The sequence below is a fragment of the Haliotis asinina genome, chromosome 3, assembly GCF_037392515.1.
Source record: "Haliotis asinina isolate JCU_RB_2024 chromosome 3, JCU_Hal_asi_v2, whole genome shotgun sequence".
Lineage (NCBI taxonomy): Eukaryota > Metazoa > Mollusca > Gastropoda > Lepetellida > Haliotidae > Haliotis > Haliotis asinina.
In genome coordinates, this window is record NC_090282.1 from 15,803,208 (window position 1) to 15,827,076 (window position 23,869).

The 23,869-nt window shown below is 37.4% G+C and overlaps 1 protein-coding gene across 7 annotated transcripts in view; it reads right to left on the reverse strand.

Moving 5' to 3' along the window:
• Positions 1-23,869, reverse strand: part of LOC137277552 (neuroglian-like) — a 43,057-nt gene that overhangs the window by 17,198 nt on the left and 1,990 nt on the right. The window contains exon 1 of one of the 7 annotated variants that reach the window (XM_067809340.1): positions 8,451-8,635. The exons of 3 other annotated variants lie outside the window; for them this stretch is intronic. The gene's annotated coding sequence lies outside the window, so the exon portion shown is untranslated. Of the gene's footprint in view, positions 1-6,305; positions 6,514-6,736; positions 6,777-6,830; positions 7,188-8,450; positions 8,636-23,869 lie in introns of those variants that run through there. 3 more of the 7 variants (XM_067809341.1, XM_067809342.1, XM_067809337.1) reach the window with 3 other exon arrangements.

Genomic DNA, 23,869 nt, shown 5'->3' on the forward strand with positions numbered 1-23,869 from the left:
AAGATGTATCACAAGTAAAACACAACAAAGCACTCGGAGCCCATGCCTTGGAATATGGTTCAGGAATGCTAAGCATTGACCATGCATAACTGCTTGTTTCAACTATACGGTATATTTTACATAGCATACGTATGATGTAATAAAGCCAATTCTGTAGGAGATGATCCAGATGTTCTCTTCCACAGAGAAGAATTAATCAAACATTAGACTACTGTCTTCCAAACTGCAGGGATTGGGTTACAATGAATCCACCTAATCTTAAGAATGATTTTGTATCTCCGATCAACCTCAGCTCTAACGTTTGTCCAAATCTGCACAGCTTACAGGTGAGATTCAGTCTTGTTGATATTAAATTATCATTCTGGAAAACATCATTTGGAAGATGTACATACTTCTAAATTGATAAATTTTAGACATACAGTTGATGTGAAATATTGCATGTATCACTGAAAATACATTTGACAAGAAATTATCATGTGGGTTCTCAAACTAATCATGCTGCTTTGGGCAATTCTAGCACTATAACTGGTTACAGTTTATGTCACTTTATGGAGATAGCAGCTCCAGGAAAGGTGTGGTTCCAAGTAAATCTGGTACAGTCTGACACACAAGTTGTTGCTCTATGAAAATCTTGCTCATAAACACAGACTAAAACAAGTGTAGGCCTGGCACTGCTGTAGAAGTGGGTCTAGGAATACAGAACTGTTATGCACTATGGTGGTAAATGGATAATTATTGCTCTTAAACCAATGTACATTTGAACAAACTAAGAGATGTTTACTTTGCTGTATTCAATATAAGCTTCTCAGTCACTCTATGAAGCTCACAATTTGTGATGGTGTCAGACGTTAAATTGGCATGCACCAAATGTCAGCATTTTCACAGGCAGTATGTACGTTAAGCAGATGGGAAACAAGTACTACCATTCACATATGGCCAATACTTGAAACAAGCACTACCATTCACACATGGCCAATAATTATAAAAATTATCAAAAATATTTCACAGAATAGAAAATGTAAAATGATTAGATGCACAAGTTTTGGAAGAGTAATTTCTTCTAGTTAGACATGAAATGCTTTGGTTTGCACGACCTTATACGTATATGTTATAGTCAATCTGTGAAACCAGTGAAACTACTAAAACGATCAATCATTTGGTTAAATGGCTTAAACAGTCATCTTTGTTGTGTTATTAATATTATACACTAAAATGAAAGAATTCTACAACATATTACTGAAGATATATGCCTTTGGATTTTCAGGGTATGTCTTCAGTGTCCTTCGTAAGAACTTGGATCTATGTTGTCCCTAAATCTTACATTTTGTGATGGAATGCTTAATATGACAAGGATCCAATGGCATTCCTCTGCCTCATTGAACACTGCATGCCAACAAAAGCAAGCTATCAGCGTTTTAGCAATATTCCAATGCCACAAACGAAGTCCACACATTGTACCTATTTGGGGAATGGAGTCTTCAGGGAGACGAGAGAAAGCTATAACTACCAGGATGCCCCACTGCCCCTGAGTTCACACTCCAAGATTACTTGAGAACACAGAATAATTCTGGAAGAATGAATCTGGGTACAAGAAAAGCATAGGAGGCCCCAAAGTCTGCAAGCCTTCAGTCTCAGTACCGATACAGGTTGAAAAAAACAACCACCAAAAACAACCCTCTCAACAAAAGACCAAAATACATGTAAACAGCCATGTGTGAACAATTGGGTGGTGTCCCTCCAAACTGCAGCCAAACAAATGTGTCCACTGATCAATACTGTGTACACAGACTTCACAGGGGCTGCCCCCAGCCCACAACAGATTTTCCTGCCCATCTCAGACCCCTGCATACACACTTCACTAAATGTGTCAAACCTTACCGTATCTCCCCACTACAACCTCTACAAATATTACTTGGCTGAAAAATCAATGTCTAAGTGCAGAGTTTCAGAACTCTTACATCCTACAGAAATACCAATACAAGTTTGTCAATGATATGAAAATTGTGTCATTTTTTTCACAACTAAGCGTAGTAATGTGTGAAGGAAATAAGTTATTTATTAAAGACACATCATGAACAAAGACCATTTATTAGCGTACTTGTACCAAGCTGACCATATGATCTATCGTGGTCATTAGGAATTGATCGATGGACTGTGTATACATAAAAGGCCATAAGGCATACAAACTACAGACTGAATAATAGATACAACGTCTACCTCTACTGAAAGACAAAATAGGCCCCAAGGCAAGTTTGCATAAAGACTTGGGGAAAATCTGCAATGACAAATGACCTGTGTACAAGAACATGAGACCTTTTAGTTCCTTGTAAATTTCTAAATATTTGACCAGATGTGAGATATAACTTGGTTCAAATTTTAAAAAATCAATTAAACAGGGGGAACAAAGGGCATGCAATTATACATGACTTATTGGTTGGGAAAAAAATTATCAATGATCATGGAACAACTCCCAGCAGCAACCCACAGTGAATCCATAATAAACAGCCTTTAGGTCAGGACCAGTACAGGTGTGGTAGATCAGTCACTGCTGCCAAAACACGAAACATTTGCTGTCCTGCTCTGCACAGCTCACAGGTAATACTCCCACAAGACTCGGAAGACAGGTCAAATAATGCCCTTAAGAAAGGCAGAAAACACTTCCTTTTCTGGACTAAGGCCCACCCTAGAAAATTAACATGTTTGTAAACCTGACCCACTTATCAAATATTGTGTAATAATCTCATGGTGACAAAGTTCATGTGACTTCAGCTAATAGAAAAAATGTGTTTAGGAACGAAACTCGAAGTAAATACTTCCTTCTGATGTCTCAGATATCATGAATCGTTACCTCGAAAATGCAAGAAACTCCTGACTTGAATAACAACACACTCCACAACTGAAACATCCAAGCAACCACTCAGACTTGCATCTTGCATCACTATTTGTCATCTGCATGCATCTGTGCAATCCTGATGCCAACGTCCCTCCGCAAAAATAGCTCCAGATTAATTAGCCAATTTCCATGGCACACTCTTCATAATACACATGCAACTAAACGATTTCCAACTTCACCAAATTTTCCTCCTCTATCACTGAAATCTGGTCATCTGATAATTGTGTTGCCATGGAAATTGAAATGCGCCAATCACAATTCTTACGAGAGACGTGCCTTGCACAGCTGTTAATGAGCTGAATAAGAACAATGGAAATCCAAGACACTGTAACAAATGTTAACGATGACAACCTATTGTCTTTCTGAGTTATGGGAAAATGGCCACTGACAATTCCTTTGCAAAACACCAAGTTCATGCGCTCCCATATCAGTTTTCTTGACAGGTATATTGAAGACAGAATTAATCACCTTTATAACAATTCTAAGAAATCAATTCCTCCTATATTTCTCTGTGATTAACAATGTGTAGTTACAGAAGCTAAAGAATTAAACTTATTAGAGGGGCAAGGCAAAACATTAAACCTAATCAATTTTTTGTTTGTTTTTTCTTTTGTTTTGGGGGGTGGGGTGCGGTGGGGGAGTCAGAGCTCTAGATCAGCTTGGATAGTTTGTATGGATTGAAATACAAACATCTAACTTAAATACCAAGCTTATCTTGACATGTCTAGTCTTGGGGCAATCTTATTAATTCCTGATCTCAAGTCTTCAAGAATTCAGCTGGTCACTCTATCAATATTGAAGGGGACATTAATTTCCTGGCCACCCATAGATTTGGTGAGATGAGGAGTAATGACCACCTCATTACAGGTCAACATTAATCAGCTTCATCGAAATTTAAGTAAAACATTCCTCTGATCAACAAACAGAGAATTTCTCTTCACTCACGAAACAGGATGACCATCAATTTGATTATGGTTGCATGTATAGTAGAAAATTAGAAACTCTATCGGAACATACTAAAGGTTGATATTTAATGAAACAGTGAGTGATGAATTCAATAAAAACTAATATAGCAAGGGGTTAGCTTATATGGCAAGCGCTTCTTCAAAGGCAACTGAGTGCATCAATGAAACAAGTGCTCTGGGACATTTCCATGAAACTACTCAATTCAAAAGCTCATGTTTCCCAACAGCCAATGTATACAAATGTATCATGAAAGAAATTTTTGGATATAAAGCTGCAATTCTATGGAGCAATCATGGAATGCCAGTGGTCTGTTGATTGGTCAATACACTCATTCAAACATCAGACACTACAGGCCTTCATTGATGAGTCTGTCTTCTCTAAAATGATTTCAGTCAACTTTGAAGTCATTTCATCACAGCTCAATAGTGTAACAGAATACACTATAATGCATTAACTCAGCATGCATAATTGAATAAGAAACCCCCAACCTCCATGGAAAACCAACTACTGCTGTGGCTTGTTCTAATTCTATTAAGTGTATAGATATAATATTGAAGCAAGTGTTCAGCTACTTGACATGAAATATTGCAGACAGGGTTAGCACAACAGACCTGGCAATTGCATCAGCAGACATAATCATTCCACCTGTTTAGTGTGAGACAGCTTACAATAGGAGGTAACACCATGAAGAGGGTTGTGCATGGTGTGGAATTACAGTTAGTCCTCATTATGCTCAAACAATGCAATATTATTTGATTTTTTTTTCAGATCCCATTTATTCATACAATCGTTATTAAAGCCTATAAAAAGGACTAGCAAGAGACTACCAGCAGATCGATCAAGTTGCAGAAATTCAGTGGCAAGTAAAACAGCTCTCACTGCCAATTACTCTTGTTTTAAGCAGAACCACAGATAATACTGCCCTGCTTTACACTGGGTGACGCCTGGGGTCATGTTTGAAATTAGGAGGATCCTGGGTACATGAGTATTTTGAATCCAGCAAACTAATAAATAATACCACTGAGGAAATACTATCACTGCAGGATCCATAAAAGAAGGAATTACAACCAGACCAAAAACAAGACTCCCTCCCATCCCTAACCCCAGAATGAATATTTAAGGCAAATGGTAAGAAACAAGAAGACAGCATTAGAAATTGTCTTTGCAAGGCAAAAGTTGAACAGAAATTCTCATCTAAAACCAAGTCTCATTTGCACATTCTGTGACCAGTTAATGTGTGTGTGACATGCCCAACAACCAGTGTTCACACACTACAGCACACCCTTCAACATACAGCTCTATTCACAGCCACAGTGTTCCTTGTTTACCGACTTGAGTGGGGTTACAAACACAGTTGCTGTGCAAGCAAATCTGACAGAGTGGTCAAGAACGGTCCACCCATCTTGTGATGAGCTGTTAATCCTCACTGGTCAGCTGTCACTCATGGACATTTGGAACAGCTTGTCAACCAACTTTGAACCTTGGTCAGCAAGACAGTAGAATCAAGATCATTTATCAAAATTTAATGAACCCTTATAGAGCTGAAAATCAGCAATGGGCAAAAAATCAGCAGCCTACTACTCTTGGAATGTAACTGTTGGTAGAATTAACTGTTTTGCCAACAATGATACTTACAAGAAACTTATAAGTGCCTTCAGGGACATGAGGACTATCAGGGCCATCTCATCCTTTCAGGACAATCTCAATAAAGATTAAACAAATACTGCTGAGTAGACAAGTATGATGCTCATCAACACAGAGCACCGCTTACCATAAGCAAGGCCAACACCAACATGTACTGTGTCTTACACAGTAGCACGTGAAGCATCCATGTTACATGGCCAACCACAAGCTCCCAAGAAGCATGTGGCATACACATGTCCCAAGCTGCTTACCTTGCAGATCAAGCATAAGACTCCCCGTCATGCCATCCATATATGTTACCGACAGTGATGAATCATCAACATGTGGTACACACCACATATATGAACTATCAAAACTGTATATTTTATACACATAAATTCAGCATGTCACATATGAAAAGCACCTATCTAGAACAGACTAGCATGTACATGCAAAACAAAGTAGTCTAAAAAACCCCACAAAAGATAGCATATCATGAAATATAAGAGGTCATGTCATAATCTAAACACCACAGATTTTGAGATGCATTGTGTGATCGATGTTAGCCTCAAATGTTAACATCAATATGAACAAACAGCCCCTACATCTCCAACAATGCAAACTATACAACTAGCTATGTAGCATCTCAGACACTTAACATGATACTATAATGTCAAATGAAGCTAATAAATAATTTACTCATGCAGTTATGGTAGTGAACGCTGCAATCCGATGTTCTTGAACATTTTGAATGACAATCTGAATCCCTATCGTAAACACATTACTATCTTACCAATGAAGCATTTATCATTCAGCTACTAACCTGTAAAACAGGAACACTGTTGAATACATTCCCACAATTACATACATATATATAACTAACTGGACTAAAATTGTAAAACGAGTTGGTGAACAGACTCCTGTCTGCCAGGTATATCCTAAGCATAATAATACACAGACATTCCAATTTGGTCTGATATCTCTACTCAGGCTGTGGAACACTACAGTACATTCCAGCTTCCTGCACAACTGTAAATCCAATGTAGATGGTGGGGGACGCGATTGTGACCTACATTAGTTGAGGACAGAGGTGGTGAACATCTACCTTTCTCCTGACTTCTCCATTCCAAGTCAGTGTAACAGCTGGTACAAAGTAACAGGTATAACAATAACAAAAGCATCAGTTGCAATGTGAAATGTACCTACACCAATTCTTCAAAATGTGATTCTAGTTTCCACAGACACAAATACTACCTTGTGAAATACATCCAGACATCTATGCATTCTGTGGTATGAGTCACATCATGCATCACTGTGGGAGTTATAAACATTATCAACATATATCTACCTTCTCCACTGTGAAAGCTGTAATATGTCCCTCTCTCTGTAGTCTACTGGAACACAGTAACCTTTTCTTTGTAAGATCAGTCTAGATGTTTCTCGACAGGCAATAGTTCTACTTCCGGGGACAGACTGATCAATCCATATGTATCTTTAGTTAATTTCATCATATGTAATTTTGTAAGGTGACTGGCGGACTGTATGATCTATTGAAAATTGTTACTCCAATCTGGTTTGGGGCCTATGAGTACGTGAAATCACAGTCCATCTGACCACATGCCCAGTAGGATGAAGGATGAGAGTTTTCAACACGAGAGAACTGTGATCTCACACCAGCTTCTACATCCAGCAATGGGAACATCTACAGTATTGATCCTGCAGTGTGCCTCATTCTTGAGTTGGGCAGGCTAGAGCAGTAGTCACATTTAATATTATGGAAATGCAAAAGACATATCACAAGGACTCTCTTTTAAGGAAACTCAGAATATTCATACCTGTATTTAATTAGAAGCTAAAATATTAACAGGAAAACAAACTAGTTGTTAATAACAATGTTGTGCAATAATCATATGAAAATGAGTAATTTATTCTATATTCTATGTTGTTATTGATTTATTTTAAATGCACAAATCCTCCTAATGTCATTAGCTCAACAGGATATCACACGTCACAGAATGCTATTCCGAATACATGGAAATAAATCGTTTTTTCGTGTAGTTTATTAACCACCCTTACTTGTCAAAAACAATGACAACCAACTGTAACTGTTGTGGGGGTTAATGTTATTATGACTTATGATGCTTATTAACTGACACCTAACACTGAGTGATGACTCATCCCTGAGTCTGTGTTGACGTTGCGTTGAAAACAATGAATGAATCCCAAACAAGCAGTCAGGAGGGGGACAGAGAACTAACTTTGCACCATTGATTCACTAATCCATGCAGATTTTGGAGGAGGAGGGCCCCATTAAGCAGGGACATTAAACCTCCAGTGGGTGATATGTGTCCACACTTAAGTTAATACAGATAGACACAGGGCAAAGGCAACACCAGTGAAGTTACACAGCAGTCAGTGTTGACTTGAGGGAGGTTGAACACTACAATCAATGCTTATTGATGTTTACTTTCTACAGAAAACAGGCTCATTACAAGTCAATAAATCTCTGGTTCCACAGTGCAACAATACCCTAAAAAGAAACCTTATAATGTATTGACACACAAAAATAACAACTTGGAAAATGATCAACAGATCAATAAACAAGCAAACCTAAACTTTTTGGATAAGCAATAAAGCCTAAGAAATGAAGCCTCTACTAATACTATCATTACATCAGCGTTGACATTGTAATTAGGTTTGCAAAATTAATTTTACAAAAGGGTGTCCTTTTAGAAGAAAGTCGGCTTGCTACTTGGTGGTTAATATGGCAAAGCATGACAGGAAGGACAATGGCTGTAATGGGTTTTTGGGGAAATATGACCAATTGCTTGCTTAGTCTTAACATTACGCTTTGTGTCATATTCCATAACGAAACCACAGTTCCTTATGTGAGAAAACATCAACATCCCCATGTGTATATAATGCAACTAGACAATGAGGGAGGTGACAAGTGAATCCTTATAATTACCCTGGCACACAGCCTTGGTTTCCCCCGTCTGCCAGACACAAGTGACAGTCTCCATCCTCAGATCACTGAGCACACCCACATTTTGCGCTATTGATCCTCCTCCTCACTTTCAATTTCAAGTAAATGGATGACTTTGTGGACACACTGATGCCATGCTTCCCCGGTTATCCATCACCATCTAAATTGTTTGATACTAGTGTCATGAGCCACAGAAACGCCCAAACAGAGGGTGTGCCCTGAGCAGCATCATCTTCTACAATATCATGGTAACAACATGTCACTTGACACTTCTCACTCAACTCTGGGCCCACTGATTCAAGTAATGAAGGACATGTTATGGTTGTGTTATTTTTCAATACAACTTAAAAAAAATAGCAGTTCATCAATACTATCTTGTAAAGGAAACATTTAATTATTCATACAATGATCATGTCAGCCAATGCTTCCCACACATATTACTATACCATCCAAACTGAACATACACTGTACAGCCATAATGCAATGTTGTGTGCACTTATATGCTGCAGTGCTATCATGGGGGACAGTTTGTCCAACACCCTCTATGTGGACTGCCATGTTTGCCTTTCCTCCCCAACAGGGAACTGTGTAACAACTAGTCATAACCATCCACAGATCAAAGCAGATATAGCTGATATTGTGACAATGTAATTAGCACCCTTGGGATAAAACACAGTAAAAGGCAAAAATGTCTATTGCAATGTCCAGAATTAGAGGAGTTTTTTTCTCCATTATACTGATGTTATTTCACATTAATGCATTACTAAGCAAATGTTTTCTCTGAAAATCATCTGGTTTTATTTCACATTGATGGTAAAGCTTATGCCCAGCAGGGAAAGAAATTACAAACAAGCTATAATGTGACCAGCTTAGTGAGTGTTAGCAGAATGTCCAACACTTTCAGGGGGCATTGCCACATGTTATTCCAACTCAGGCTAGTGGACATTTATGGTTAATTTCAGTCATTCTCTTTTTGATGCTGAAGTAAACCAGCACTGCCCAAACTCTGCAATACAAAAACAACCTCTTCAGGCCCCCCTAAGTAATTGAAGGAATTACAGCAAATTTGAAGGAATTGCATCTCAAATGTAAACAAACGCAGCCCACTCGCGAAACAATTGCAGCGATATCGGTAATTTAGCGGTAATAACAGAAACACATCGGCCCTATCGGAAGCAATGTCGGTAATACTGGAAACACGATCGGCCATCTCCGGAGATTTTTCGGTCGCGAGCGGAAACTCACGCAGCAAAACATGGCGTCGTTGGAACAAGCAAACGTCTCGGTGAGATTTGTTTTTAGTTCCTACTATTACAATTTTATACTTATCCATCTTTGACCACCCGTGTTGAATGCGTTTAGGTATGAGGTGTTGTCGGGGCAATAGCTTATGTTTTTAGGAAAAGATAGTCACTCAAGGAGAGTGTCACAAGTCATGCCCCTGGAGATTGTTTACATCTGAACATCGAAGTCGTGCCGATGATTACGAACGTGCGCCAGATATAACATCATTTTTGTTTTTAAAAATGTGTTTAAATTTGTCGATTGCACTTCATAGCAAGACAAATTATGGCTCATAAACTTCTTCATGGCGCACGTTCATGATGTTCGTAATCATCGGCACGACTTCGATGTTTAGATGTAAACAATCTCCAGGGGCATGACTTGTGACACTCTTCTGCAGTGACAGTCTTTTCCTAAAAACATACGTTATTGCCCCGACAACACCTCATACCTAAACGCCTTCAACACGGGTGGTCAAAGATGGATAAGTATAAAAATGTAATAGTAGGAACTAAAAACAAATCTCACCGAGATGGGTGCTTGTTCCAACGACGCCATGTTTTGCTGCGTGAGTTTCCGCTCGCGACCGAAAAATCTCCGAAGATGGCCGATCGTGTTTCCAGTATTACCGACATTGCTTCCGATAGGGCCGATGTGTTTCTGTTATTACCGCTAAACTACCGATATCGCTGCAATTGTTTCGCGAGTGGGCTGCGTTTGTTTACATTTGAGATGCAATTCCTTCAAATTTGCTGTAATTCCTTCAATTACTTAGGGGGGCCTGCTCTTACTGGTCACTATTAGTGCTATGGTGTATTTTGTGTTATTAGCCACTTTCCATGCTGCACCACACAGCAAATGGATGCAGATATTGACCTTTAAACAAGGCTAAATGATGTCATTATCTGAACCAGTATCAAGTATGAATCCTGATGATCTTGATGAAGTTAGCATGTACAATGCAGACAACTATAATATATTTGCTTGATTAAGGAGGTGGATATCATTCACAACAGCTAATCTAGCAGTCAGCTTTAACTATATTCATGTTGGGAATTGAACACAAGTCTTTGACAAAAGAACACCCTCCTTGATGGAAAATGAGAATTCAGATGTTAACCCTATGTCTTTTAAAAACCTGACAACAAGCTCAGTAGCATTTCATAAACAAGACTCCTTTGTGACAAGATCCCTTGTGTTTTCAAATCAAGCCATGGTTCCAGAATGAATACATTCTATCATATGAGCAAAATTGTCTGCCATTTGTATAATGGGATGATGTTGCCATAGTTACAGAGCAGCATGTGGTTACCTTTAGGATATATAGGTTCATGCAGGTATTACAGTGCAGTCAGGTAAATCAATATTCGGGACCAGTTGTAACATGATAAAACAATGACAATATACCAGGAATGATATTTACTTAATTATATCTCATTAGAGAAAAAGAGCAGAAATACTCTAGAAATACATAAACTATTGAAGCGTTGTTCACTTCAAACTCAGATGGAAGTCAGATAATCTGTTTGTATCTGTTTGTTAGTTGGCTGATTGTTTAATGTCAAACTGCAAAGTTAGACCAATATGGTGGACGCCTGTAAATAATCAAGTCTGGACCAGACAATCTTCTGATCAACATCATGATCATTGAATCTACATAATTGAGACATGGATGACATGCATCAACCAAATCAGATAGTCTGACCACTTGATCCCATTAGACGCCTCTTATGAAAACCATGGGCTACTGCATAAAATTTCAATCTTGAATCTTCAGACATAACTAAATATCAGTAAAATTGCTGCTATATGGATAATAATCTGAATTACACTAGACCCTGACTTCAGACTAGAGACTATAGTTACTAACATGACAGGAGAAATAAGAGATCATGCTATTAGTAATAACAAGTAATGACAACTGTCATGTTCCGTATAATCTATTCCTGTTTGAAGTATTGACAGGTATACTGACAGAAACTAGGTGACTTATGTATGACACACTATTGACTGTAGGAACATGTGTGTGTCAAGGATATACATTAACATGATATATAGCCTAATCAGTGAGGATACCTAAACGGTTGAGATATTGCAAGTACAATAGACATAAATCCTGACAATGTGCAGTATTTACAGTGTATGTGAGAAATAGGGCTCATTCCTTCACCAGTGAGTGAGTGAGTTTAGTTTTACACCGCACTCTGCAATATTCCACCTATATGGCGATGATCTGTAAATAATCGAGTCTGGACCAGAAAATCCAGTGATCAACAACATGAGCATCGATCTACGCAATTGGGAAATGATGACATGTGTCAACCAAGTCAGTGAGCCTGACCACCCGATCCCGTTAGCCACCTCTTACGACAAGCATAGTCGCCTTTTATGGCAAGCATGGGTTGCTGAAGACCTATTCTATCCCGGGACCTTACTGGGTCTCCTTCACCAGTACATATGACTGTATCATTTGATGAAGCTAGATATATCAGGTGATTTCAAATACCAAATGCCTCTGATATCAAAATGGTACTTTACAAATAACGTTCAATTCTTATTTACAACATGTACATGCTTGTGCATTCACACAGTTCTATCCTTTATGTCCAGGAGATGGAAATATTTCCTTATAAAACAAATACAACTCACAAATGACAAAGCAAATACTGCAGTTTGCATGAATCTTACTTTTTAAGCTAAAATTCAGAATCCTACAATAATATGTGATGTGTAGCATACAATGGCCTTCACAAAATATTGTGATACACTTAAAACCTCCACTAACTCATTCCTGACCTACTCAGATATTATGAAATCCTTTCTCATACATGCCTGCTTGACAAGTACCTTTTCAACTATTCAATGACCTTAACAACTTTCCCTTGATGATCAAATATCAATGAAGTAAGACTACTATAAAGAGTGGGAGAAAGGAGGAACGCCTCTGTGAAGGAAAGGTGAGTGTCAGAGGTGTAGGGGTGTAACTGTTTACTGAGTACTAAACCAGTGTGCAATATTTGCCCTGAGGTCATCATTACATCAATTCACCAGTAACCACATGCTTGAGTCAACAAAGCCACCCTGTACCTGGTAACTGGTTCTAGTGACCACAACTGGTGTAGATGATATTGAGGGCAAACTTTATTGGTAACAATAAGCTGATTAGCCTACAAAATATGTGCTCGCTAAGCATTCACTTACTAACTTCTGTCAAACGAAATAATTATGCACAATAACAGAACACCTAATCTTATACATGATACAAACAATATTTTATGAAGAATACCCAAATAACTGCAGAACTTCTGCAGAAACAACTTAATACAGTAAGCTCAAATACTTAAAATCATGAGAAGTCTGTTGGTGACGAATAAACATCTGCACTTCAACTGGATTTCCTGGATGCAAAAGTGTTATCAGGTGTCTCCATTCAAACAAATCAAACAGGCAATTGTCCTTGTCAATTGCCCGAAGAACATGGTCATGTTCAGACACATATGAACCACTTAGCTTCTTTCATTTCGGTTAAGACAAGCAAGAACTTTCAATGTCTCATACAGAAAACCAAATGGATCTGCAAAATGATTGATTAAATGTATGTACACAAAGACATTTTGCAGTTTATCCAGCAAAAAAACACAACATTCAAATCTATTTGAAGCCATGTTGTTTTAACAAAGTCAGAACATGCCAAAGACATTCAAAGTCTTATGTGTCAATAAATATGGTTTTTATAATAAGTTCAAAACTAATGTAAAGAAAGATTAATGCCATAGGAAAGTGTCAATCATGTTGGTAACATTGAAACTCTCCAACTTTAATAACTTCAGAACACATTGTTCGTTTTCGACAACATCCTATTAGTACCTCTGATCTTCTTTGGCTGGCATTCCAGAAGTTGACGAGATGAAGTTGAAGATAATTTTATGGACACACAACTTCATTATTCTGTACAGGCCATCTATGTATATATAGTCACCTATACAGAATAAAAAAACTGTATATCCATAAAGAAGTTGTATATCCTCATCCTCTTATCTTTGTTTGAGATTATGAAACACAAGATCTGCCTTAAATGTAAACAGTATAGCCTAATAGCTTAAAACACTAACCATAAAATAGGACAGGTTTCAAATTCTGATGGGCCCTTTCCTGTTTCATGACTCATGCATTTCATGACAAAACATGCTTGTGAACAAGCACCCAAAAAGGGCCTCTGAAGCTTCCCTCCTGCTCCCAGCATAAATAACTTGTGCCCTAGTCATACATTTAATTTTGCCAGAGGTATTATTCAGCTGTGGGGAAACTAGGAACTTCACATACAGGCTGCTCAACCATCCTTGACACTCCCCTTGCATATAACATCTGAGAAAGGTGAAACAGTTTGCTTGGCTGGGTCACCTGACATTCAGCTATAGCATGTGTCTCCTTTAAGCACCAAGATACCTTGGTGGAAATTTTGAATTTAAACATGAATGTTTGTCAGGGAATGTAAACACATTAAAATCAATTCTCAGATTATTGAAAAACAGATCTGAATATAATGAGACATTTACACATTTTTCAAGCTTGACAGTTATCTTTCGAAAAAGGAAAATGTCAAACTACATTTAATTTGAAGAAAACTACGTCATGAATCATATGATCTTAATCTGTTTCATTACACTGAAATAAAAAAAACCTTGAAAACAATCAGGACATTTATAGACACTGTTATCAATATTCCCTGTTCCATGGCTCAGAGCCTTCAAAGTTTAATAATTTGAGGCAAACACTGGTATGTCAAAGCTCAATGATTCTGCAGCGATCTGTCTGTCTGTGATGTAGATATTATCGCATGCCTAATGCTAAGCTTGTCACAAATTCCACTAGATAATGACAAAATTACCATAACCCTGAAAAGGTCATGGATGTTTACAAAGGCACCATACAGACACCTGACACCTAAAACTACAATGAAAGCACTTGATTCAAAAACTGACACACATTATTATCAAGTATCCAACAATATGAAGCATTTGCTGACATATTTGTATATACCATCTGTTACAACTTACATTATGACAGTTCAAGGCCTGTCACCAAACTCAAAGAACAACCCTTTGCATACTTCTACATTCTGGGCAATAGCTATCCTACTTAATATAAACAGGATTAATGCTGATTAAAGTCACTACTACATATGATCTAACATAGTCTACAGTTTCAACCACCATCTCAGATCACTTGACTTGACAAAATGTGTAGCAAGGAAGTCAATACCCACAAGAACCAAATATACCACCAACTTCAAAAGCGTGTGAAATGTTTCCATTTCCAAGACTTACATTGATATCCTTGTGGTAACTGAACAAAATGAAATAAGAAGTTTTGATCGTAATAATATCAGTGCCTATGGTCTGTTTGCAGTGAAAACGGACTGATGAATTTCACTCTAAACAAAAACGAAAATCAGCTAAAGTGAAAATAAGACAGCAAATACTCATAATTTTACCCTGCCAATTGAAAACCTAAATCCTAGATTTTGATTCAACTTAGATTAGAAAAAAGATGTTAAACAACAATCACAGTTTCAAATCACTTATATTGGTTTGTATTACAAGGGAGTAATTGTAGTTGTTGGAACAGTGAAACAGATGCACATACAGTATGTGATGAGCACTAATTTAGACCAACCCTCCTTGTTCTCGGAGTTTCATTCAGTGTGCATACCCCCATGTAATACAAACCACTAATACCGATTTGAATCTATGATGGCTGGTAAAACAACCTTTATCCTAAGTTTAATAAAATTCTAAGATTTAATATTTCAAATGGCAAGGTAAAAATTATGAGCATTCGCAATCTTTATTTCACTTCATTTGATTTACTTTTTAGTTTAAAGTGAAATTCATCAGGACATTTTCACCATAAACAGGCTATAGATGTGGACTAAATGTGGTTATTGCTTGATTATAGATAATATGTTGTGAAGTGGTGAGGTAAAGGAACTGAAGCAGATCACAGTGTTTTTTCAGGTGGTGAAAAAAAGAATGCTATTCAATGTTAGTATTGCTCTATTTTAAAACAGCATGACAACTGTTGTGAACTCAAAAAAGTCTCAGCTCCAAATCCCTGAGTGAGCAAAGACATGCATCCTACTAGCGTTCATCTGCAGCCATTAAAATTCCTCTGCTTAAGGTTAAAGCAAGTATGTAATATGTGTATGACAGTCAGCTGGGGTGAGGACTCTGACATAAGCCACATTACTGCCAACTTGAAACAGGAAGCACCTTTGGGTCACATTTTCAATGTTGATACATCATGCTTTGGCAATAAACTCTTTACTTAAAACATCAGTTCCACCACTAATCCTCTGATCACTATAACCTTGTACAACTGCTATTCTGGTTATTGTGAAGATTATGTTACATGCATATGAAAAGAGAGAAAAAGTAAAAGTAGTAATATTTTCATAGTGACACTAAGCTAAGACCACATAACACAATAAAAATCCAAAAGAGAAAAGTCAGAAAAAAAAGGGAAAGAAACCTATTTTCTGGGGTTTTCACGGTTGTATATTATTGTTGAAACGTACACTAGAAACCAAACATCTCTCATTTTATAGGCAAGTGTTATATAGAAGATACCTGGTTAGAGCAAGTGTACCATCACACAGTTCAGGGCCTGGAAGGCTAAAATCGTGACGCTTCTCAGTTCAGTAAGCGTAGCCTTCGTGGTACTTCCAACACAATGTTTTAGATGAATGAACACTCTGAGGCTCTGACAAATTACAGAGAAAACAGGATCAAAGAGGACACCCCTTAATTTTTGGCCCATATAACAATATAAATAAAGTTATTAACACATTTTCTTCTTTATTCTTCGTTACACATTTTATTGAATTTGACATTTAATTGTCATGATCTATGGTAAATCATATTTCTGTCTTTCTGTCTGTCTGTCTTCGAGTTTAAGGCAATTTGAGAAGTTCAGAAACAGCGCCACCTTGATGATCTTGTGGTGGTCTCAGGTGGTTTTACACCATTTACCTCTCGCTTGTATAAATTGTTACGTAAATAACTCATATCACGGCGCATGCTTATATTTATGTACATTTGTTAATATTGTATATTCTTTGCTCTTGTACCACCGATGGTGATTTACTAAAAATAAAGAAGTTAAAGTTGAAGTATAAAGTTCAAAAGAAGCGAAGATTATAACTATGTTCTGAAAAGAATTCTCTCTACACCTGACATGGATTATGCTTCCAGGCACCTTATCTTTAGCTTTGACGGTACTCTCCCAGGAAAACAGAACAATACATTTTAGCCTTCCCAGGGACACCCGAAAAATAAATTTTAGCCTTCCTAGTATGACGCATCACACACTGAGGAGAAGGCCATTGTGTGACCCTGAACTGTGATAAGTTGTAAGGTCAACAGCATCCTCATATTTCACACTACCAGTCACTAGGCAATCAGTATCTCTTGCCAATCAAGTGAGACTACTGGAATTCCTATAACCTGTACTCCATAATGAGAGTTGTTTGAGCCTATTACATGAGTTGTATATATAAAGGGAGAGATTTAAATCCAGGCAAGTGTGAGGCAATCACCTCTTTATCTTATCTGTGTCTGCTATCGCAACTCCAGACTGAGGTACATGTGATATGAGAACACAGTACAGCATCACATAGCTTGTGAATATCAAGATGACCTCTGTTTTCAAACTACAAGCTACTTTACATAATTGTAATATTTAAGTTTTAAAATCAGATCTTCTGTTCAACATCAAATGGACTACTTTTCAAACCAACAGAAGTTTTAACAAATGTTTTTTAATTAATCTTGATCAACGTACTGATGCACTCCACATTATTGTTGAAAACCCAAGTCAAGCAGCACACCATTCATACACCACAAAGAAGGTAGCAATCAATGTAGGTCAAGTTGACGTCACACCAGATGTTCCTCAATTCATTATACAAGTGATGGTAACATAATCCATCTAAACATTTTTCTACCATTAACACCTATACAGTCAACGCATGTGAGTACAGATACAAGTTCCCTGCTGAGGACATTCATGGCATTAATCTCTGTGTATATGTAACAGTCTATGTGTCACTAGGGTGTTTATGACTACTATATAGCAATATAAACCATGATAACACTTGGTCATAGCTGCACATGGCCCTATAAGGACACTGTAATGGGGCTTTCTGATGCAACCTACAAAGCCAAAACACTACTTGCTTACCCTTTGAGGACACAGTATATGGTTTAACAGTACAAAGTATAAAGACGTCTCTGATGACAACACTGTAAATCAAATGTTATTTTTAGTAAAACTAATGAGAGTGATTGTATTTCAATTCAGTAACTGCAGTAATGATATCAAGGGCACAAAAAATGATAATTATGTTCTAGAAACATCTCAGAAAAGGTACATATTCAAACAAACATTCAACCCTGAAGGGTCTCTTAAAATATTTTAACACAAACCACCTGAGCACATTATCATGTGAGCACAGTGAAAGAACTTTATTTCACACAATTGAGAAACTGACCATTTCAGTTGCTTTTCACCTCTACATTCCTAACAAAATGAGCATATCACTGTGAAAACAATTAACATGTTTTATGTGCACATATTTCTCGTATCTAACTGAGAAAAATCCTCCATTTCATGAATGCACATTATGATTGTTGTTTGTGTCATGTTTCAACCAAATGAAATGATAGAACTGTAGTCAACTCTTCTAGTTCAACTGTAATGAAACTACTTTATGAGTTCAATATTCAGTTTTGTAATGCAGCATTGCTGGACATCAATCTGAAGATGTTTGAAGATGACAGGACAACAGGCCATGAATTCATGAACGCTAATCAAGACTGAGAAATAAAGTCTGGATAAATTTGAAGAACAATCGTGTGAAATAAGCCTGGGGGTGCACGCTGGGTTGTATTTGACCATGCTGTGCCCAATATTAGTCCTGACTCACACTGGACGCTCACACCACAGGCACATTAATGAGATTGCAATCAGGAAGCACTTCACTTTAGTATCAGAATGAGGCCAGGTTGAGGCAGGTCACAGACTGATGAAAAATACAAATTGTGAAGCAGACGACTCTGTCACGTCAATCAATAAGCTCAGATATGTTCTGATGAACGTGACAAAGATCTTCGTGAAGTCAAGATTAATTCCATCTGGATGTTCATGCAGATACAGAACTAACAATTTTTGTCTTCAAATGAGAACTGATAGTAGCTTTTTGATTGTGGCCTATAACTAAAATCTTGCTTCAATGAGAGACTGCTTCACCATATTTGGTGATTTCGATCAGTTGCATGTTTTCAGAAGTTGAAATATTTGAATGTAAAGGTGGCTGTGCTAACCATCATGAATAAACAGCTCATATAGTAACTACAAAGGCACATTCAATCTAGAAGTCCAAGCCATGAATAAACATCATTCCAGCTACGGTTTCATCATTGTGAGATAAAAGGCTTCTTGACATTCTCTAGCTGATTATTCAATAACAAGCACTCAACACACAAGAGTTTTCTGGTAGCTCCTACTGTGGCACCGAATTACTCTGCCTTGTCTCAGAGTCTTGCAAAAAATACAAGACATAAGTATCTATGAACAGACATGTTTCTGAGAAGCGTCACACATACAAAGATTTTTCACCAGGACAAATGCAAAAGAAAATTCACTGGTCAAACACAATAACTTGAATAAGCCTGAGAATTGTCAAGCAAAGAATTTCTTGTTATACAGCAAATGTTCAAAGGAGAAACAAAGTTTTGGCAGGCAACAACAATATTTGACAAACAATAACTTTTGCTAGCTATTACATATGCCATAAATTTGATCATGTTTTATAAAAAATAATACCACTTCACTAAAAGTAGATTACCAAGACCTTAAGGAGTGTTTAACATGCATCTGAACAGGATACAGATCACATCCTTCAAATCAACCAGAATTTCCCCTGGTAATTTTTATACCACTGAAAATAGAACTCAGTCCAACAATCAGTCATGGACATATGATCATGAATGTTACCATTTGTCATGGTGAGTCATTTAACAAGCTGTTTAGTAACAATGACTATCCAGACGAAGTCTAGTCTAATAGAAAGTGAAACAATTTCATGCATGGGAACATCCTGAAGATGAAGTCATGTCCTGCAAAGGAACACAGATTGGACCATAATATCTTAATACAGTTCACTGCTTTTTGCCCGAGATGACCATAATATTTTAACATGTTTGATGACCAAATCTCTAATCTGCAATAAAATCTGCAATATTCACACCCTTAATTTCTTCTCTGATTCCCGCAAGACACTAAGTTCAGAACCAGCAGTGCAGCAAGATGGCCTACATGAACTTGTGCCCCAGCTAAACCCCCATGCTATCTCATCTCCTGATAGTTCTGTCAAATGACCAATATGCAGAAATGGCTAAACATGATGATATTTTATTCATCATTCCTCTGCTCATTTCCTCGCCAGGGACTGACCAGCTCACAATGATTTGGAGAAGAACAATACAACCATAACCAATCAGCTTTAATGGAAGCCTTGTTCCCAGCCTCTCGGGAACTTCCACCCATTCCCAACATAGTTAAGTAATCATGCCCCATCACAAATTAAATCTGTAACAATTTCAACAATTTGCATAATTTGAATGATAATATACTAGCTGAGTGTTGAGATTTATCAATGTCTGAATGGCAGAATGAAGGTCACAGGGTCCTTGACTCTCATGCTAATAGTTAAAGTGTTAGGCCAACCCTATGTTCAAATACTGAACAGTGAAGAGGCAGGCCTCACAGATCTCAGGATCCACCATGACTTCAAAACCGTGTTTAGCTTAAATAGATTATTCAGTCTAACTTCAACAGCCTCCTCTTACAAAATAACATTAGTTCAGATACCCAAATTAAAAAGTTGAGCAGAAACAATACATTTTATAGCATCCAGCTATTGCAGAAAGACCACTCATAGCACCATGACCACAGCCATATGCACATATAGCTATTGCACATGTATACTCAAACACATTATATATTTATGCTCTGTGTACAAAAACCACTACTACACTTCTGTGAAATCATGGATAGGCGAGTGATGTGGTTGACTTCTATTGTTAATTCCTGTTACAATGCAATGCTATTTTCAGATCAAAACCTTTTTGATTGTATGCGGAATGCTAGTGTTATGAAAATAGAATTAGAACAAGTGAAAAGAAGTGAGGAGGAAGTGAAGGCTACATGATGTGCTATGTTCAGTGTTCACGCATGGTCTGTCTGACCCACTGAAAATTCACAGGACCCACAGAATAAAATTAAACACACCTTTCAGATTTAACATTTCTTATTATTGGCATTGAAAATATTAACATTATATATAGACAAACATTCTAAACATAAATTTATACACAGTGAACTACTGTCAGATGCCACAAATAACAACATAAGACAAAGTTATTGTGATATAGAGGGTCAGACACCTTACGATCTCACTTCATTATGAAAGCATAAACAAAATAACATAGCTGAATAGCATGTTTACATTGAGCATAAAAATGGAACAAAATTATATCAAAAAGCACTGATTCAAGAGTATTGCGATGCATTAATATTAAATAACTTGTGAGACATTTGAAATAATACTGGATATTTTATCTAAACAGTTCACTTACATTTATAACTTTACAATCAATACATTAGCGCTACTGGCAATGCAATTAAATGTTTCAGAATTAACTAATGGATCATTTCATTACCCCTCTTCATCTTGGCATCTGTCCCATTACTGTAAAGAGTACAGACAGAAGATTCATAGTCAAGAGTCCTCAGGGTGTTTTAGTGGGATCAGGTTCCAATATCATGCCAACGGTCAGATGACTCTGTGCATCCTCAGACACTTGGGTTAGCTTCAGCATCCGCCCCTATCCTTAGTTCATCATAATAATGTTACTAACAACATGTCTTCCGCTCTTGTCATTAATAAGCATCTGGACATCCAATTAATGCACTTGAAAAATTTGATCATTACTTTTGATGCTTTCAGCTCTTGGCGTCGTGTGACCCTTTCATAAGTATTGATGATCCGTACACCTTTTACACTTTTGTCAAATGATGACTCTTCAGATTCATCTTCATTCTATTAGTAATTCTAGCATTTCTACCTATACTTGGTACAAACACCTACACAGCATCTGTAGAGGCATATCTTTCAACAAAATATATACCATGTATACAAGATATGGGGCACAAATACATCAGTTTAGGGGTATTTAACTACAAAATAGCACGTGTTTTATAAGTCGTATCATAAAACTAATCTATCTTTTGCACACTACAGGCCTATTAATCAATGTCAAAATAACTTCCTCTGACACAAGCAGTGTTTGTGTAGAAGACTCCAAAGAATGTATATTGTAAGTCTGGAAGTTATCAACTCATTGCCAACGACCCTGACCCTAGCCTGGGGTTGTAGTGTGTAGTTAATTTAGCCAAGAGACAGACTTGGCCATGATGGTTGTTATCAAGGGGCTTGACACTTGGCTGTTTCATTCAACCTCCTGACACAAAGACAATGCCAGTTGCATCATGATCTATATTCATTGCAGTAGTAAACTGTTACAATGACATAGACACTTAGCATGAAGATTATTCAGCCTGAGACTTCATATCCCCACTGACCCCAGCGATACTTAGAAAGAGAATACAGTTCATTTACTTAGTCAGGTCTGCAGTTGAATCAAAGCACCATTTCCATCCTTAAGGATTTGCAAGTGAATTATAACTTAGATTCAGATCAGCAGTCTTTCATTCATATTTTGATACTTGGGGGCTGCATTGAACTTCACTGATTACTAATACAAGTTAATCAGTTAGTTCTCTTAACAACATATGGTGTGAGTGAATTTAGTTTTATGCCACACTCAGCAATATTCCAGCTATATGGCAGCAATCTGTAAATAATTGAGTTTCGACCACATGATTCAGTAATTAACAGCAAGAGCATCGATCTGCACAATTGGGAACTGATGACATGTGTCGACCAAGTCAGCAAGTCTGACTATCTGATCTCGTTAGTGACCTCTTATGACAGTCACATTTTTTGGCACGCATGGGTTGCTGGAGGCCCATTCTTCCTCATGCCTTCACATGTATAAATTAATATTTGGAAACATATTAACCTGATGAAAACAATACCATGTTTACTTAAACAGTAATTGTTTCCCACTCACTAATCAGGCAAGTTAGTTATTCCACTACGTGGTAAAAGGGCAGTTAATAAGTCAAAGACTGAGGACAAGTCCCATAGTGATGCTTGTGCTAAATCATCTAAACCATGTCTTCTACTTTCAAGGCAAAACTGATCTTTACAAATTAATTATTCAATGAAAGCTAAAAATAGAGGAATGAAAACAGCTTTTCTCCTGAGCATGCTGAGACAAACCCCTGGCAAAAGACAGAATATTGCACAGTCAGCATGCATCACTGCATGCTTATACACCACTGTCAGTATTGGCATCTCAGTGTTCCAGACTCTGTAAGTCAACTGACTGTATTCTTGTGTACTTTAATATATTTAACAAGTAATAGACCAGGTTTCTGCACCAAATAAATTGCACAATATACAGCACAGTATCAGCTCTTGATCAGATACAAATTAAACGTAACTTGCAAAAACATGTCCAGGAAAAACATGAACATTCACTCATTTGAAAATCCACTAGACTGGACCTCTGCGAGTAAAACAACATATAGAACACTGAAGAGTCAATACCAACAATATTCCACTCCCACATTTCAGTGAATGTTCAATATATCTGTACAGGCCTGACCATCCCAATTATATCCCTGTGTTATATCCTTACTCTGAACCTGGTAAATGCATGCAGCAAATGGGTTAAGCTACTTACACGACAAGTACAATGTTATTGAATCATAATAATAATACTCATACTGCGGATGGAATCCAATATGATGCTGCTCTCTGGCTTTACATTACTAGTCTAAGGGACTTTCACATCTGCTGCAAAGCGTGATTGTATTAGGTCGGTACATCCACTTCTAAGGTACCCAGTTTAAACAGCTGGGTGGAC